General features: G+C 48.6%; 1 protein-coding gene across 6 annotated transcripts in view; it reads right to left on the bottom strand.

Moving 5' to 3' along the window:
• TTLL4 (tubulin tyrosine ligase like 4) overlaps positions 1–13,807 on the bottom strand; it is a 373,628-nt gene that overhangs the window by 238,635 nt on the left and 121,186 nt on the right. The window lies entirely within an intron of this gene.

Below are 13,807 nucleotides of genomic sequence, written 5' to 3'. Positions count from 1 at the left end.
TAGTCCCCGGGATACTGAAAGTAAAATGTGTGGCCAGCAGTTTTCCTAACCTGTGGCTGTCAGGTTCCTAACCTGTGGTTCACTGACAGCCACCTCTACTACTAATATGGAGGTACTAGGGATAATAGCAACTCCTCATTTTAAAACTTAATCATGCACCTAGGAGAGGTGGCTGGGTGCGCGTCGGGAGAGTGGGAGCTCAGAGAGCGCCTGCTCTCTCGTGTTTCTTTCTGTATTGGCCTTTAGGGGGATCCACTGTGTTTATCCCATGCCCCTTTGAAATCTTTCACTATTTTTGTCTTCACCACCTCCTGCAGAAGGGCATTCCAGGCATCCATCACCTTCTCCATGAAGAAATATTTCCTGACATTGGTTCTGAGTCGTCCTACCTGGAGTTTCAATCTGTGACCCCTTAGTTTTACTGATTTCTTTGAAACGCAGGTGGTTTGTCGATTGTGCATCATTCAAACCTTTCAGGTAGCTGAAGGTCTAGATCATATCTCGCCTGCAGAGATATGATACATACCTTCAAGACAGAGGCATTACTCATGGACCAGGGATCAGAGCATGCTGTATTGAATGAGTCAGTAAATACTGTCACTTCAGGAGCCGCTCGACTGTTGGCCCAAGCCGTTACCCGCAGGAGCCGGAAAAGAGGCCAATAATCCACTGGGTCCTGCTCAACTGCAAAAATAAAAATCATCCTCACTGCAGAAGCCACTCCCAAGCCTCTCATTCTGATCATTTGGCCGAGCTAGGCCACATCCAGTAGATGGTGGACATACAGTAGATGTATGTCCATCTACTGGAGACAGAACATACTGGAAGGCTGGCGTCCGTGCAGGGCTATATGATTGTGACATCAGCAAGTCAGTTGATCTCAGTCTCCATCTGCTAGTAGGTGTGCATATTTATTTATTTAAAAATATTTATATACAGCTTTTAAAAATAAATTATTTTTTGTCAAAAACGGTTTACAAAAATATAAAATAACTAAATTAAAAATAACCCACTTGTGTGGACTGGCCTGCCTGGATGAAGAGGAACACTAAAAATTAGCAAAGATTTCCAGTCAATTACTAAATTAAAGCAATTTTTCATGCTTCATGGTGTTATGTTTTTTTATGCCTGTACTCTTGTAAATCAATTAGATTTTTAATAAGTGGTATATAAATTTTTTAAATAAGTCAACATCAGTTCAAAGAAAAGATATACCTGTTCCATGTAAACGTTTGAATGCTATTTTTTTTACTACCTGTTCTATGAAAACCGATGTGATGTTCATACGAACGTTGGTATAGCAAAATTGCTTACCTTGTAATAGGTGTTATCCCAGGACAGCAGGATGTAGTCCTCACATATGGGTGACATCAGTAATGGAGCCCTATGTACGGAAAAACTTCTTTAAAAGTTTCTATAAAACTTTTGAATGGCACCGGAGTGCCTACTGAGCATGCTCAGCATGTCATGATATTCCCTGCCACAGGGGTCTCTCTTCAGTCTTGTTTTGTAGCAATACGCGTTAGCCAAAAATAAAAATAAAATAATAAAACGTAACGGACCCAACTCCGCGGGGTGGCGGGTGGGTTTCGTGAGGACTACATCCTGCTGTCCTGGGATAACACCTATTACAAGGTAAGCAATTTTGCTTTATCCCAGGACAAGCAGGATGCTAGTCCTCACATATGGGTGATTAGCAAGCTAGAGGCTGAGTCATTTTGTAGTGAAGCAACCGTGAAGTATTGTTGATGAAATGAATCAGCCGAAGATCACAGCAGGTCGGATGTAGAAGGAGTTGGGATTATACTGGAAACAAGTTCTTTAAGACGGATTGTCCATAGGCTGAATCTTGTCTTCCTTCTTTGTCTAAACAGTAGTGAGCTGCAAAAGTGTGAAGAGAACTCCATGTTGCTGCTTTGCAAATGTCCAGAATAGGTATAGAGCGAAGGTGTGCTACTGAAGTTGACATCGCTCTTACTGAGTGTGCTTTTACTCGCCCTTGAAGAGTAAGGCCTGCCTTTTCATAACAAAATTGTATGCAATCTGCTAGCCAGTTTGACAGAGTATGCTTACCCACTGCTTTACCTGGTTTGTTTGGATCATAGGATACAAATAGCTGACTGGATTGTCTTTGGGCTGAAGTGCGGTTTAAATAGAAGGACAACGCACGCTTACAGTCCAAAGTGTGTAAGGCTCTTTCTCCCTGGTGAGAGTGAGGCCTGGGAAAGAATGTAGGTAAAACTATTGATTGGTTCAAGTGGAATTCCGTGACAAGTTTAGGAAGGAATTTTGGATGTGTCCGGAGGACTATCCTGTCATGTAGGAATTTTGTAAAAGGTTCGTATGTGACTAGTGCTTGTAGTTCACTGACCCTTCTAGCTGATGTAATGGCTATGAGAAATACCGTTTTCCAAGTAAGGTATTTCAGGTCACAAATATTTATGGGTTCAAAAGGAGAACGCATAAGCCTAGCTAATACTACGTTCAGATCCCATGGTATGCTTGGGGAATGAATTGGAGGTTTAATATGAGTTAGGCCTCTCATGAATTTACTGACGAGAGGCTGTGTGGAGATAGGTGCATCTCCCAACTTGTTATGATAAGCTGAGATGGCACTTAAATGTACCCTTACAGATGATGTCTTAAGACCAGAGTCTGAGAGATGGTAAAGGTAATCTAGTAGCGAGGTAGTGGGGCAAGTGAAAGGATCTAAGTCTTTCTGAGTGCACCACAATGTAAACTGTTTCCATTTGTAGGAATAATTCTTTCTAGTGGAAGGTTTACGAGCAGCTATAAGTACTTGAGATATAGTGGTTGGAAGGTTGAAAGGTTGTAAGATCAAGCTTTCAACATCCATGCTGTCAGGGACAGGGATTGAAGGTTGGGATGGCGCAACTGACCCTGTTCCTGAGTTATGAGATTGGGAGCTACTCCCAGGCGAATTGGATCCCTGACTGATAGATCTAGCAGTGTGGGGAACCATACCTGTCGAGGCCAATATGGGGCTATGAGTATCATAGTCCCCTTGTCCTGTTGTAGTTTGACTAGTGTTTTGGTTATGAGTGGTATCGGTGGATACGCATATAACAGGCCTGAATTCCAATTGCGAGCAAATGCGTCCTTTGGTAGGCTGTTCTGCTGCCAGAGGAGAGAGCAGTAATTGTTTACTTTGTAGTTGAGATGGGATGCAAAGAGATCTATCGTCGGTTGACCCCAGCGTTGGAAGATCTTGGATGCTATTGCTGGATCCAAGGACCATTCGTGTGGTTGGAACTGACGACTGAGGCGATCCGCTACTGTGTTGTGGATGCCTGCTAGGTATGTGGCCCGTAGAAGAATTGAGTGTAGTAGGGCCCAGTCCCAAATCTGTGCTGCTTCTTGACAAAGAAGGTAAGAACCTGTTCCTCCTTGTTTGTTGATGTACCACATGGCTACTGTGTTGTCCGTCTGGATCAGAACAGTCTTGTGTGATAGGCAGTCCTTGAACGCATGCAGCGCATAACGTATAGCTCGAAGCTCCAGGAAGTTTATTTGAAAAGAGGCTTCGAGTTTTGTCCACTTGCCCTGTGTCTTTAGATGACCAATATGTGCTCCCCACCCTAAGGTGGATGCATCTGTAGTCAAAGTCACTTGTGTAACTGGTTGCTGGAAAGGTAGGCCTTTGAGCAAGTTGTTCATTGATGTCCACCAGAGGAGTGCAGACCTGAGCTCTGCTGTGATATGAATGGGAGTGGACATTGGTTGAGTGGCCTGTATCCACTGTGCTTTGAGTGTCCATTGCAGTAGTCGCATGGTCAATCTGGCCATGGGAGTTACATGAACCTTGGAAGCCATGTGCCCTAGAAGAATGAGGCACTGGTGAGCTGTTACTTGGAATTGGTTTCGAAGATTGTGCGTCAACAGGACAAGTGTTTGAGCATGGTCTCTTGGAAAAAAAGCCGTTGCTAGTGTAGTGTTCAATTCCGCACCTATGAACTGTATCAGATGAGTTGGTGACAGATGGGATTTCTGGTAGTTGATGAGAAATCCCAAGGAGTGAAGCACTTGGATGGTGAGCTTGAGAGAAGTGAGAGCTCCTTCTTTTGATTGACTCTTGATGAGCCAATCGTCCAGGTAAGGGAACACATGCACTTTTTGCTTGTGGAGGTGTGCCACTGCTGCAGCCATGCACTTTGTGAATACTCGTGGTGCTGATGCAAGGCCGAATGGCAGCACTCTGTATTGAAAGTGTTGATCCAGTACCCGAAAGCGCAGGTACTGGCGATGAGGAGGAAAGATGGGAATGTGAGCGTATGCATCTTGAAGATCCAGAGAGCAGAGCCAATCTCCCCTTTGAAGAAGAGGCAGAATGGTGCCTAGGGATACCATTCTGAATTTTTCTTTTCTTAGGAATTTGTTGAGATTTCCAAGGTCTAGAATGGGTCGAAGGCCTCCTGTTTTCTTTGGAATGAGGAAATATCTGGAGTAGAATCCTCTGCCCTTTTGAGGCCCAGGGACTGGTTCTATGGCCCTGGCTCTCAGAAGGGTGGATAATTCTGTTTGAAGAATTATGGAATGTTGATTTATTGTGCAAGAGTGAAGTGGTGGATTTTCCATTGGGATAGTTAAGAAATCCAGCCTGTAACCGTGAGTCGTGATGGATAACACCCACTGGTCGGTGGTGATGGAGGTCCAATTGTTGTGGAAGTACTGAATGCGACCTCCTACTGGTGTTTCTGGGAACGGGTTGATGTGGCTGCTGCTCTCTGGGGCTTTTCAGAAACCAGAAGTAGTTGTTGTTTGTGGAGGTGGCTGAGGTCTTGCTGGCCTTTGCCTAGGCTGCTGGCGTTGTGTTGGGCGGTTAGCCCTTGGCCTACCTGCTGGGGGGTAGTATCGACGTGGGCGGTAGTACGGTCGGCGAGTGTCACGTCTTGGATACTTTCTGGAAGAAGTTTGAGTTTCCTGAGGTTGAGAGGATAATTGTTTTAATGTCTCGGTGTGGTCCTTTAAGGTTGCCACAGCTTCCTTAATCTTCTCTCCAAAGAGGTTATCCCCCAGGCATGGTAGATCCGACAAATGCTCCTGAACCTCTGGGCGAAGATCAGAGGCCTTCAGCCATGCCCACCTTCTTGCAGCTATACCAGATGCTGATAATCTTGCTGCTGTCTCAAAGCAATCATAAGTTGCTCGAACTTCATGTTTGCCCGAGTCAAGGCCCTTGTGTATAATATTTTGGAAGGACTCCTGAAATTGCTCTGGAAGAGAAAGAGAGAGTTCCTGAACCTGTTTCCAAAGGTTCCTTTGGTACTGGTTCATGTACAGCTGGTAAGAAGAAATTTTTGAGACCAGCAGGGAACCCTGAAAAATCTTTCTTCCTAAGTTGTCCAGGAATCTGCTTTCTTTCCCAGGTGGTACGGAAGCATGGGACTTTTGTCTTTTTGCCTTCTTTTGGGCAGATTCAACCACCACTGATTGGTGAGGCAGTTGAGATCTTTGGAATCCTGGAGTAGGCTGTACAAGGTAAGTGGCTTCAGCCCTCTTGTTTACCGCTGGTACAGAACTTGGGTGCTCCCAGATTCTGTGCTGTAGTTCCTGGAAGACTTCGTGAACCGGGATTGCCAACATTTCCTTGGGAGGGTCCACAAATTGTAGGACTTCCAAAGTCTTTTGCCGTTCATCCACCTCTGTTTGGATAGGAAAAGGGATGGTGTCCGCCATCTCCTTAACGAAATTCGTAAATGAGAGGTCCTCAGGTGGAGATTTTCTATGGTCATCCGGTGGAGAAGGCTCTGAGAATAATTCTTCATCCGAAGAATACTCAGAAGTAGAGTCCCCAGGCTCATGATGTGGCATGTGGTAAGTAACTGGGTCACTAGGATGTGGTGGTACAGGTGAACGAGGCCTAGAAGGCCTTGGTACTCCCGATGGGCCTGGAACTGGATCCTGTGGTAATTGCCTTGGTACTCCAGATGGGCCTGGAACTGGATCCTGTGGTAATTGCTTGGCAAGGATATCCAAGAGTGTGTCCAGTTTATTAAAAACTGGATGTAGCATGGAGACATCCTCCTTAGGTACCGGTGCTGGCGTCGCTGGCACCGAGGAAGGGATCGGTGGAGGCGTATGCGGCATCGGTGACTGTACCGGGGTAGGAATCGCTTCCGGTTCCCGTGCCATCGTCGGTGACCTCGGAATCGATGGTAGCGGAATGGGCATAGATGGTGATGGAATCGGCATCGATGGCGGAATCGCCTCACGTAGAGCTTGTTGCACCGCTTGACGAATGAGGGAATCAAGTTCCACTCTCACAGCTGGTGAAAACAGAGCAGCTGTGGAGGGAGGCGGCGGAGGCGATGCCGATACCCCCTCAGAGCCCTGAGGAGGTTCGGAACCCGGCACCGATATCGGTGGGGATCGCCCTTCAGTAGGCCTTGGAGCCTCTGTCTCCGTCCGGGTTTTCTTTGCCGGAGAGGCCGTACCTGTGGAAGTATCTTCGGTCACCGTATCCTGTCGCCGTCGATGGCGATGCTTCTCTTTTTGTTTGTCACTTCCAGAAGTCGATGCTTTCGATGATATCGACTGGGATGAAGCCGAGGCGTCTCCCGCCTCCGGATGTTTTTTCTTCATCATAAGCTGACGAACTGAAGTCGATGGAGAAGACTGAGTTGAAGTCGACGCCCGTGGAAGCAGTTGTATGGAAAAAAGCTGCTCCATTTTTTCAGCCCTAAGACGTCAACCTTTACTGGTCATTTCAGCACAAGACTTGCACATTTGAATGTTGTGGCTTTGCCTAAGCAAAGAACACATTCAAAATGCGGGTCGGTAATCGACATGGTTCTTGTGCAGTTTGGGCACTTTTTGAAGCCGGAGGCCATGGCGCCGGACGGCCGTCGACGGCGAAAAACCCCCAAAATTATCGTTCCCAGCCGGGAATCGATAACAGAAAAAAGTTACTGCCGGTAATAAAATGGAAAAACCCCTGCGGTGAATCAAATTTTTCCGACTTTTTTATAAGGTGAAAATCACCTCAAGACTCCAATCAACCCGCGATGCTAACGGCTTCGCGGAAAAAAGAAGACTGAAGAGAGACCCCTGTGGCAGGGAATATCATGACATGCTGAGCATGCTCAGTAGGCACTCCGGTGCCATTCAAAAGTTTCATAGAAACTTTTAAAGAAGTTTTTCCGTACATAGGGCTCCATTACTGATGTCACCCATATGTGAGGACTAGCATCCTGCTTGTCCTGGGATAAAAACAAAGCTTCAAATAAATAAAAGAGTTGAAGATAATAGCTCAGCTATCTTAACCTACCATACAAAAAAGTGCATGAGTACTGATATTAATTTACCCCACAAAAACAGGTATAAAGATGAAAGATAAAATCATTAGGAACATATATATAAAATGAACAAAGCCCAACCTGCATGTGTCTTGACTGCCAGAGTCTGTTTCAAGGGTACCTTTTACCAGTGAAACCAGATATGGAAGCACATATGGAGTGAACAAGAACTAGGTATTGTGTGGTCCCTACAATGAAGGCAAAAAGCCAGATAACTTACCGTTGAAACAGTCTCTAGCAGTGGAAATCCATGTAGGTCTGGCATTGTGTTTTTAGCCTCCTTCCTGAGGGAAGAAAAGTAGGCGTAGAGCTGAGTGTATGTCCATATACCCACTTGGGTTTGGTGTCTTATCCACACCAACGTTTCAGGACATGTTGGGGGGTAGGGATTCCAGAAGATTCTGAAAGGGATATCAACTAAAGGTGTGGATGTATAATGCCTGGAAAGTAGGCTTTAGTTCTGCATGGAACTTCATGTAAAAACAGATGTTCTGCAGATTACCAGCTTTTCATGCTTTAGAGGTATTTGTTTCAGGATAAAAGGAAAATTGGTTCTTACCTGCTAATTTTTGTTCCTGTAGTACCAAGGATCAGTCCAGACCGCTGGGTTGTGTCTCCCTTCCAGCAGAGGGAGTCAGAGAAAATAAACTGAAAAGGCACCCCTCTTAACCTGGTGTGCCACCTGCGATCCCTCAGTATATACGATATCAAAGCAGAATAACCATTAAAGGAGAACAAATCCTCAAACATAACAGTGGCTACAACAATATGCGCGGTAAAATAAACAAACCGAACCGCCGCATAACATATCAATCAAGAAGATTCCTTCCCCTGCCTGTAAAGAATTCTGCCGAGGTAAGAAGGAAGAAAACATACAGAAAAATCGGACTCGCCAAAAAACCCAAGGGCAGGCGTCTGGACTGATCCTTGGTACTACAGGAATGAAAATTAGCAGGTAAGAACCAATTTTCCTTTCCCTGTACGTACCAAGATCAGTCCAGACTGCTGGCATGTACCAGAGCTACCCTAATTGGGGTGGGATCTGGAGAGTCCCGCACGAAGAATACTGCTGCCAGTCTACCTCTGGATCCCGGACGTCCACATGATAATGTTTCGCAAAAGTATGCAAGGATTTCCAAGTGGCTGGTCTACAAATCTCCTGCAGCGAGACCGATTGGCTCTCCACCCAAGAAGCCGCTTGAGACCTGGTAGAGTGTGCTTTCAAGCCTTCTGATATGGCACGTCCTGCACAAAGATAAATGGAGGAAATGGCCTCCTTCAACCACCTAGCAACCGTAGCTTTGGATGCCTTGTGTCCCCGTCTAGGACCACTCAATAAGACAAACAAATGATCCGATAATCGAAAAAAAGCATTGGTCACCACTAGATAGCGAAGGAGAACTCTGCGCACATCCAACTTATGCAGATCCTTATCCGTCGCAGAAGTTGGATCCAAATTCGGGAAGGCCAGTAACTCTACCGTCTGATTGACATGAAAAGCCGATACCACCTTGGGCAAGAAGGAGGGAACGGTCCGCAGAGAAACTCCAGAATCCGAAATACGAAGATACGGATCCCGACATGACAAAGCTTGAAGCTCTGAAATTCGCCGTGCGGAGATAATGGCTAAAAAAAAAAAAAAACAACAAAAAAAAACAGTCTTGTGTCAAATCCTTCAACATAGCCCGCTGGAAGGGCTCAAAAGGAAGACCACATAAGCCCTTGAGAACTAAATTCAAGCTCCAGGCAGGACAAATTTGTCGTACCGGTGGGCGAAAATGCTTGGCCCCCTTCAAAAAACGGGACACATCTGGATGAGCTGCCAGTGAAAAGCCATCAATCTTGCACCGCAGGCAACCCAGTGCCGCGACCTGCACCCGGAGAGAACTGCAAGCTAGACCTTTCTTCAGTCCCTCCTGCAGGAAGGATAGGATGTGTGCCACCGAAGCCAGACACGGGGGGACGTTCAAACCTTGGCACCAAGAGTCGAAAACTCTCCAAACACGAATATAGGCCAACGACATGGAATCCGAATATCCCCTATTCCTCAATTGCCTCCTCTCATAAGCCAGGCTGCTAGACAAAAGCGATCTGCTCGATCAAAAAATACTGGACCTTGTCGAAGGAGATTCGGAAGGTGGGTGAGAAGCACCGGACCGTCGATCGCCAACGAGATCAGATCCGCAAACCACGGCCTTTGGGGCCACTCTGGGGCTACAAGAATGACAGACCCCACGCGGTTCTCTATCCGACGCACGATCTTGCCCACTAGTGGCCAAGGCGGAAACACATACAGCAGTACGCCACGAGGGCACGAAAGGACGAGAGTTCCACTCCTTCCGACCCGTGGTCTCTCCAATGACTGAAAACCCGGAGTGACTTTGCATTTGTCCGAGTTGCCATCAAGTCGAGGTGTGGAACTCCCCAATGACGAGTGATCAGCCGGAAGGCTGCGTTGGACAATTCACTCTCGCTGGGATCTAGATGCTGGCAGCTGAGGAAGTCTGCCTGCACATTGTCCACCCCGGCTATGTGCGAGGGCACCAACCGGACCAGATGTCGCTCTGCCCACGTCATGAGCCTTTCGGCCTCCCAGACCACCAACCGGCTCCTGGTTCCCCCCTTGGTGGTTGATGTAGGCTACCGTCGTCACGTTGTCTGACAAGACTCGCACCGCACACTGAGCTACCAGAGGGCGAAAAACATGTAACGCCAGGCGTACCACCCTGGTTTCCAATCGATTGATTCACCACGTCGCCTGATAAGTTGTCCAACGACCCTGAGCGGATTGAGACTGGCAAACTGCTCCCCAACCAGTGAGGCTGGCATCCATCGTGACTATTACCCACTGCGGCTCCTCCAGGTCCATCCCCTGTAACAAGTGGGCTGGAATCAACCACCAATCGAGACTGGACCTGGCTGGTTCTTCCATCAGTGGAAAAGGCAGGCGAAACTCCTCCGATTTTGGATCCCACAGAGAAAGCAATGCGCGTTGTAATGGTCTCATATGCGCCCACGCCCAGGGAACCACTTCCAGAGTAGACGCCATGGAGCCAAGTACCTGCAAATAATCCCATACTATGGGCAGGGGTAAGGACATGAGCTGACAGATCTGCGCCACTAACTTGAGCCTCCTCTCCCGAGTGAGGAAGACCTTGCCTACAGAGGTGTCGAAGCGTGCTCCCAGGAACTTGAGAACCTGAGATGGTACCAACTGGCTCTTGGCAAAGTTGGCCACCCAACCAAGGGACTGGAGCTAGAGTAGAACCTTGCTCACTGCTTCCAGACAGAGGCTCTCCGATTTGGCCCGGATGAGCCAATCATCCAGGTATGGGTGAACCAAGATCCCCTCCCGCTGGAGGGCCGCTGCTACGACTACCATTACCTTGGTGAAGACCCGAGGCGCTGTCGCTAAGCCGAACGGAAGAGCTTGGAACTGATAATGCTCCCCCCCCAGAACCATGAACCGGAGAAACTGCTGATGGTGCTCGTGTATCCAAATGTGAAGATACGCCTCAGTCAGATCCAAAGAGGCCAAATATTCTCCTGAGTGGACGGCCGCAATGACCGACCGTAGAGTCTCCATGCGAAAACGGGGAACCCGAAGTGCTCGGTTGACTGCCTTGAGATCCAATATTGGCCGGAAGGACCCCTCCTTCGGGACTACAAAATAGATGGAGTACCTGACGGCCCTGCGCTCTTTTGGAGGGACTGGAACAATAGCCCCCAGGGATTTCAAGCGACTCAGGGTTTGCGCGACTACCTCTTGCTTGGTCAGAGAGCCGGCAGGAGAAATCAGAAAAAGATCCCTTAACGGGCGGGCAAAATCCAACTCGTAACCGTGGGCGATGATACTGAGGACCCACTGGTCCGACGTGATCCTGACCCACTCCTCGAGAAACAGGGAGAGACAACCTCCCACCACTGGAACCGGGAAGAGGGTCGGAACACCTTCATTGGGACTGCTTACCTCCGGTGGCCCCTTGAGAACCTCCCTCCTGAAATGGCCTCCAACCACAAAAGGAAGTAGGCCAAGACTGAGCTCTCTGAGTCTGTTGACGGGCGGGGAAAAGCGGGCGGCCGCGACTTCCGAAATCTGCGCTGTCCTCGGAAACGGTAACGTGCTGCCCCAAAGGGCCTGGAAGACTTAGGCTCGTCTTCTGGCAATTTATACACCTTATTCTCCCCAAGAGACTTAATAAGGGCGTCAAGTTCCTCCCCTTAAAAGGAAGAATACCCAACTGAGTTTTGGAAGAAATGTCCGCGGACCAGTTCCGGAGCCAGAGAAGCCGTCTAGCCGAAACTGCAGTGGCTATGTTGCATGAAGATGCCCGCAACAGATCATAATATGCATCTGCTGTGTAAGCTACCGCGGACTCCATCCTATTCGCCTGATCTGCTTCCTCTGGCGGCAACACCTGTGATGTGAGCATTTGCTGGACCCACCCGAGGGTCGCTCGCTGTATGAGGCTACTGCAGACCGCCGCTCTAACACAGAGCGCTGACACCTCAAAAATGCACTTGAGGAGGACATCTAGCCACCTATCCTGCAAGTCCTTAAGAGCCGTCGCTCTCATAACAGGAATGGTGGTCCGCTTGGTGACCGCAGTAACCGATGCGTCCACCTTGAGAATCCTGAGGATATCCAAGGCTTCCTCGGGTAAAGGGTAGAGTTTGTCCATCGCCCGTCCCACTCGCAGGGTCACGTCCGGAGATTCCCACTCCCGAGTGACCAATTGCTTAAGCATTGGGTGGAAAGGAAATGTTTGGGGCAGGGCACGCAGCCCCGAGAGTACTGGTTTCCCCTTAACTGGCTCCGAACTGGGGACTGGTGCCTCCACTTCCAGTTCCTCCAGGACATAGGGGATCAAGGGATCCAACTCCTCCCGGCGAAACAGCCGAGAAACCCAGGGGTCAACCCCCTCTACCGGAGCAGACTCATCAACACCCCCATCTAGGTTTTGGAGGAAAGGATCCAGAAAAGATCCCACGGGAGCAGGATCCGGAATCCCCCAGGGGCCGAAATTGCATCCAGAGACGTGTCCTGCCGCGCAATCTTCGCGGGAGGGGGCTGCTCATCCTGCTGAGCTGCCGCCTCCAAAAAAGCCTTATGCATAAGTAAAATACATTTTGAAGAAAAAACTGACTGGCCCTTTAAGGGATCCGATAGGTGAGGAAGAGGAGGAAGGGGGAGGACCGGGCTCCCTGAGGAGGCGGGCCCCGGATCGCTTGGTCGAACGGGACTCAGACTGGGAGGAGAAATCGGAGAATCCTCTCCCCCAGTCAGCAGGCAGGGCTCCGACAAAATGGCCGCCGTTCCCGCACGCACCGGTGATGGACCCGGACGCGATTTGCGCCATTCCGCGCCTCATTGTAAAATGGGCCCAAAATCTCCCCCCCGGACGAGCCCTCTTCCCCCCCCCCCCCCCCGGGGAGGCAGCGGGCGTAAACCCTGTCCCGCGAGATGCAACCCCGCCTCCCCACATGCTGAGCACGATAGCCCTCGTGGCATCCCCCGGGGGGGGGGTGTTCCAAACAGCACAGTAGGAAAGAAAAAGGAAGAACTTAAAATACCCTGCCGACTCGCAGCCTTCTGTAGCTCTGGGAACGCTGCAGCACCTGAGGAAACTCGTCTCGGGGCGCCGAGGGGAGGGACCAGCCCACCGGTTAATCCCCCTCCAGAGATAGACGGCCCTCCGGGAACAAGGCTTTTAGAGCTGCCAGCTCCTGCCTTACCTCTACCGCTGCTAAGTGAAAAGCCTGGAAAAATAAAAATCGCATTGAGCTTTTTTTTTTATACAACCAACTTGCTGTAGCCAAAGGTGTTAGCTAAAGCTTCCAGAGCCTTAGAACTCTGTAAAAAAAAGATGCAACTAAATTTAAAGAAATTGAAAGATCAGGACCACAGGTTCTGTCAACCCTTCTGCTGAGAGTCAGAGAAAATACTGAGGGATCGCAGGTGGCACACCAGGGTAAGAGAGGTGCCTTTTCAGTTTTTTCTCCGACTCCCTCTGCTGGAAGGGAGACAACCCAGCGGGTCTGGACTGATCCTGGTACCTAGAGGGAATGAATATTATTGGCTGTTATGTACTTTTCTGGGTGAGTTTATTCCCTGCTTTATGTTTTTACGATACAGTTTTTGGATAGATGCATCCACACATTTTATCCTCATTTCATCTTCCAGCATAGAAGCAAGATTTTACAGCCTTATCAATCACTCCATAGAACAAAAGAAAGGTGCTGTTCTGGAGTGAGGAGAGGGTAAGAGAGGTGCCTTTTCAGTTTTTTCTCCGACTCCCTCTGCTGGAAGGGAGACAACCCAGCGGGTCTGGACTGATCCTGGTACCTAGAGGGAATGAATATTATTGGCTGTTATGTACTTTTCTGGGTGAGTTTATTCCCTGCTTTATGTTTTTACGATACAGTTTTTGGATAGATGCATCCACACATTTTATCCTCATTTCATCTTCCAGCATAGAAGCAAGATTTTA

Source organism: Rhinatrema bivittatum, chromosome 6 (genome assembly GCF_901001135.1).
Source record: "Rhinatrema bivittatum chromosome 6, aRhiBiv1.1, whole genome shotgun sequence".
Lineage (NCBI taxonomy): Eukaryota > Metazoa > Chordata > Amphibia > Gymnophiona > Rhinatrematidae > Rhinatrema > Rhinatrema bivittatum.
Note: the sequence above shows the minus strand (reverse complement) of the source record. Positions and strands in the feature narration are given on the sequence as shown.